We start from the raw sequence: 6,206 nt of genomic DNA, 5'->3' as shown, positions 1-6,206 counted from the left end.
TTTTGGTTCTGGAAGAAGGCTATGATTTTCATATTTGGGGGTTTTCATAAAACAACCAAATTTCATAAAATATTAATGAATCCAAATATGTAGCATTACCAGCTCCATTAGTGAAAAAAGAACAGTGAGGGGAAAATCTGTAAGTACTATTTACAATCATCCTCATTTTCTGAATCTCATAATCCCTTGGAGTAGGGAGGCTGTAATCTCAGACAGTAGGGCGTCGTCCTTTGGATGGAGCCCATTAACTTCATGAGACTGCCCTGTGTTGCTCTTATCCTCAGAACTAGTTCCCTGGGATGTGTTTGGAGACCCCAGGCACAGACAGCCACAAAGAATACCTGAGAGCTATCACTCCCTTTAATCCTCATGAGAGCCCCTAAGACTGGGACTGTATCGGACCATTCTGGGTACCATAACAAAAATACCTTAGGTTGGGTAATTGATAACCAATAGACACTTATTCCTTACAGTTCTGAAAGCTGAGAAGTCCAAGGTCAAGGGACTCAGTGTTTGGGAGGGTTTGTTCATTAGGAATAGTGCCCTCCACAGTGTCTTTTAAGTGGCAGAAAATCAAAAACTCTTTCCAGCTTCTTTTTTTTTATTTTTTAAAATTTTCATTGACATAGGGTTTCACTATGCAATTTGGACTCATAGTGATCCTCTTCTCTCAGTCTCCCCAGTGCTGGGATTACAGGCATGTGCCACCATGCTCAGTTCCAGGGCCAGCATAGCATGTGGTACCAGGGATCAAACTCAGGACCTTCTACTTGCCAGGCAGCTGATTCTGCCACCAAGCTATCTCCCCAGCCCTCCAGCTTCTTTTATAAGGTCATTGACGCCACTCGTGGGGGCCCCACCAATCACCTCCCCAAGATCCCACCTTAGTGCCATCACCTTGGGGACTGTGTTTCAGTATGGATTCTGGAGGACACCAGGCTGAGAGCTGGATCATCATCTACACTTCCTTTACAAAGATGTTGCAGTTAGGTTAGACGACTTGCTCAGGGTCACATAGCTGGGGCTAAACTCTAGTCTCTGAGTGTCCGTATTCCTGGAAAAAAAATTGTTCTTTTCCTCTGGATCGAGTAGATGTTGGGGACCCATTCCAAATGTCCACACAGGGACCCAGGCTCCTTCTTTCTTGCGGCTCTGTCATGCCCTGGGGCTGAGGTTCCTGTCCTGGGACAACTGACACCCAGTGTTTCCATGGATGGAATTCAAGGGTTCATGAGCTTGAAAGGGGCAAAAATTGCATCTTTATTTCCACTAATCTCTGGCGTGTCACATTTCCTTCATTTATAAATGGAAACAACAATGTGATATCAGTAACAGTACCTATCTGTTGCCAATAGAAATCATAGATAGTTTCATATCACACAGCAATTGCTGCAGATGCCTTGAAATACTGTTTGAACTATCAGCACATTGAAATTCCAGTAATTAGACTATGTTGTGTTTTGCGTATTAATGACAAAGCATTATATGACATACTTTTAAATGTTTGCATACTATATTTGTGCTGAGTCAGGAAGGGACTTGGAAGAATTTTGTCTTCTGTGGGGCCACTGGGGGACCCTGTCCTCAGCATCTGGATGCCATCTTCTGTTCTGGTCAGGGAGAGCACAGGGCAGGTGTCAAGAGAGGAAATAAGGGGACCGGGGAGATGGCTCAGTAGAATAAGAGCTTGCCTGGCAAGCACAAGGGCCTGAGTTCAATCCCTGGTTCTGCCAAAAAGAAAGAAAGAGAGAGAGGAAGTAACTGCACTCCAGTGGGCAGGAGGCAGGAAAGCTAGGAGGGCACAGAGGGCCAGCCCTGGCAGGGAGCAGGGAGGTAGAAGTCGCAGTCAGCCTCCAGCCAGTTTGAGTCTCGGGGGCTGCGGGCAGGAGGAGAGCGGCTCAGAGGTTGAGGTGAAGTTACTGCAGAGCCCAGTTATGCGATGTGAGACATCAGTATGAACAGCAGAAGAGGAGGGCAGTGAACACACAACGAACGGTAAGGGCCAGGCCAGTGTGCTAAGGTCACCTACTGCAGGTCCGCCTGCCAACTCAAGGTGATGCATAGGCCTAGGGCCCTGTCTTTGACTTTTCCTGATACTATAATTAATTGCACTAGAAAAGAGAGAGAGAGAGAAAAAAAAAAAAAAAAACAAAGATGTTCCCAGGCAAAAACAATCTCAGACCTAGCCTCATTTCAGCTGCAGGAAATGTTAGCACGTGTTGTTAGCACAGGAAGCATGTGGCCACCCTTTCCCCGGAAAAAGTGGGGCACCTCCCTAGGAGACTTCCTGGGTGGCCCCTTCAAGAGTCACACACACAACCTCCCCTCTTCCTCCCCACCCCATTTCTGCTACCACAGTAGCTAGAATGGCCATGGTCTCCCAGGCTGCCTCCTCTGCTGCACTGGGTAAGGGATGACATGCATGGATGTCAGGAATGGCCCAGAAAACCAGGAGGAAGAAGGATGGAGAGAAAGAGGAAGGCTGGCAGCAGTGGAGCCCCAGGAAGGTGAGGGAGGGAACGAGCCAGGGGACAGGGTGATGGGGAGTGTGACAGCGGGAGAAAGACTAAGAGGGAGGAAGGCCAGTGCAGAAAGACCCAGCCAACTTGAGCGGTCAGAAGGTATAGCAAATCCTGGAGGCCAGCTCTAAGCAGAGTGATGGCCCTTAGAGGCATCCGTGTAAACATCATCTGTTCAGAAAAGGAAGCCGTGACATCTATCACACATAAGAATTCTAGGCCTAGCTGTATCACTGTGTCGCTGGGAGGCCTTGGGCAGTCAGTCTCTTCCCTTGTCCAGATGTGGGCTGCGTGCGATTCCCCGGGTACAGTGGCAGGCGTCCTGCCGGCTTGTAGCCGCTCTTTTCTTCACACACGCAAGTACCACTAGGGGGCAGCAGCACACCTGAACTTTCTAATTTTACTTTATTATTATTATTTTTTATTCTTATTTATTTATTTATTTATTTATTTTGCAGAACCGGGAATTGAACTCAGGCCATTGTGTTTGCCAGGCAAGTGCTTAATCTACTGAGCTATCGTCCAGTCTCATCTAATTTTACTGATTTTAGCAGAGTGGGAGTTTTGTTCAATTAACCGCAGAGTTCTGGCCTCATCCCTCTAGCTCTTCTGTAGGTTGGGAGGGAGGAGCACAGGACATTTGCATTTCGAACACGCTTCCAGGCAACGGCTCATCTTCCGGTCTGGGAACCACACTGAGAACTTGGAGGAAAGAGGTGCGCTCTGGTCCCCTGAAATATGGAGACCAGGGAGTCTCTCCAGCTCTAGTACACCTTAATTTTCTAAGCCCTATCATCCCCTTTAAAAAATAAATTAGATCATAAACTGACAAATTATAATTGTATATATTGATAGGATACAAAGGATGGTACCATATATTGTATACTTACAGTGTGGAATGATTAAATCAATATAATAAACACACCTTTAACTTCAGATATTTATTTATTTTTAAAATTTATTTATTTATTTTTAAATTTTGTGTTTGTGTGTGTGTGTGTGTGTGGCCAGCTCAGCCCACCAGGGGGCGGGGCTGGCTGGCATGTGGTGCTGGGGGTTGAACCGCGGTCCCTGTGCTTTGCTAAGCTTGTTCTAAGTAGGTGCTTTAGACCACTGAGCCATCTCACCAGCCCCCAGATATTTATTTTTGTGGTGAGAACATTTCATATTTGCTTTCCTGGTAATTTTGAGATATACATTACGAACTATAGTCACCATGCTGTACAATAAATCTCAAAAAACACTTCCATCGAACTGAAGCTTTGTACCCTTCTGCCAGCATTCCCTGTTCCCCCAATCCTCAGGCTCTGGTGCGAGCCATTTGGCGTAGAAGTGAGACTGCGCATCACTGAGACTATGTGATGCTATTTGTGTGTGTGTGTGTGTGTGTGTGTGTGTGTGTGTGTGTGTGTGTCTGTGTGTGTGTGGCTCATTTGACTCGGTATGATGCACTCCGGGATCATCCCCATCATCACAGATGACAGAATTTCCTTCTTTTAAAAGGCTGCGCCGTGTTCCATTGTATAGCCCACCTTTTCTCTGCCCAGTCATCTGTGGATGTAGCATGGTGTTGTTGGTTACATAATTTGGCTAATGTGAATAGCACAACTAAAATAGTGCAGAAGTGGAGGCACATCTTTAACATGCTGATTTCAAAGCCTAAGGATTTATTCCCATAAGTGGGATAGCTGGGCGATACATTAATTTTACTTTTATCTTTCGGAGGAACTTAAAAGTTTCTCTGTTCTGCTCTTATTTTTATTATTTATGGAGGAGGTATTTATTGAGCATCTATTATGTGCAGATACCACTATCTTACCTATGTGTGTGGGGGGGATGGATCTGAGCCAATAGAGAAAAGATAGGAGCCAACTCAGTAAGTGCTCTCCTGGATAAATGTCCAATCAGAGTGTTTGAAAATATCCAGCAGAAGACGCAAACTACAGTTCTCAGTTCTCAGTTCTCTATGTGTAATAGTTCTAAACTGGAAGCTACTCACAGGCCCATCATGAGTAGAAGGAATAAGTACGCTGAGGCACATTCACATAAGGGGACATTACTCAGGGACGGGAGAGAATGAACTATGGCTACTTCAACAATGAAACTCACAAACATAGTGAAAAATTTAGAAGACACAAAGCACAGAAAAAATACGCTGCATGATTTCGTTACTCGGCAGGGTGTGCTGCTGGAAGTCAGAGCAGGGACTACCCTGGTGAAGGTAGAGAGGAGCTCCCGGGCCCGGGGATGGGGGGCGTGGGGCGCCGAGCATCCCAGCGCTGAGCCCCCTGCTGACTGCATGGCGTGCTCCGGATGAGGTCACGGCACAAGCTGGACACTCGGGCTCTGTACGTTTCTCATAAGAAAGGCCAGGGAAGGAGGAGGAGGAAGACAAGGTGGAAGGGAAGGAGGAAGCTACGCATGGAGAAGGAAAGAAGCAAGGCTGAGCAGACTCTGGATCCTGTCGGCTCTGACTCCTTCCGGCACTAGACAGCGAGGGATATTCCACCACTCAAGCCTCAGTTTCTGCTCTGCAGAATCGGCATCATCACAGCCACCTCCTGTCCCGTGCACTACCGCGCAGAGCGCGCCAAGCACACAGTCGCCGCTCGCGAGGCCTTGACACTGGGAACCGCCGCTCTGAGCACCGGCCGCTTGAGCGCAGCCCTGGCAGGCCCGCGAGGGCCCTGGCTCTGTGCGCTCGCTGCTTTCTCCTCTGTTCTGTTCTGTTTTGTTTGTTTGTTTGTTTGTTTGTTTGTTTTTAATGTATTTAGTACAGGGTCTACAGGTTCTCACTACGCAGATCGGGCTCGTAGCAGACAGTCCTTGTTTTTCAGCCTCCCGAGAGCTGAGATTACAGGCCTGCGCCACCGCGCCCAGTCTCAGCCACTGTCTTAGCACACCTGGGGGGGGGCGGGGCCGCACAGCACCCCAGGGGATCAAACCTCCAATCCCTACGTCAGCCTAAGCATTCTGTTGTTTTGTTTTGTATTTTTTTTTTTTTTTTGCACTATTTTTTGAGGCAGGGTCTTGCAGGGTTCTCCAGATGGGTGTTTTATTTTGTTTTTTATTAGTATGTTTGCAGTACACAATGTTTACGTTGTTGTGTGGAGTTGATACACGTACACAACAGGTCTTAATTCTTTTTTTCCTTCCCTCCTCCTTTCTCACACCGCTCCATCTCTTGATCCAACTGGCAGGGAGGGCTGCTAACCATGAAAAGAGCTCAGAGCCAACAGCACTCAGAGCTCAGGGCTGTTAACACTAAAAGAGCGACACGTTGCCAATTCATAATCTCAGTACAAATCGAGCAATAACCGTCAGCTGGTTGGTAGCACGTTGGAAGCTCTGTGGGCTCCCTCTTCTTTAGAGGGCCCCGAGAAGAGTGATGCTGGTCAGGTCTGATTCCCTCCTACACGCGGCTAAGAATCTAGGCAAGCCGATGAAAAGTGGTTTCTAATTTCCTGGATGGATCCTGGTACAAACGCAGCTTCTATTTTTAAGCAAACATGGGTTGACTGTGAAGGAGGAGGTAAATATTTAGTTGGGTTTTTAAACAATAAAACACGACATGCCAGACAGAATCTCACACGTGGCTGTGGTTTATTCCAGGCTGCCCAGGTCCCTGGGGCGGGCGGGGGGTGTCTTCCTTCTCTCGGCTTCTCTCCATGCCCAGGAGCTAAAGTG

Source organism: Octodon degus, unplaced genomic scaffold (assembly GCF_000260255.1).
Source record: "Octodon degus isolate 3935 unplaced genomic scaffold, OctDeg1.0 scaffold00037, whole genome shotgun sequence".
NCBI lineage: Eukaryota > Metazoa > Chordata > Mammalia > Rodentia > Octodontidae > Octodon > Octodon degus.
This window is presented reverse-complemented; position numbering follows the sequence as displayed.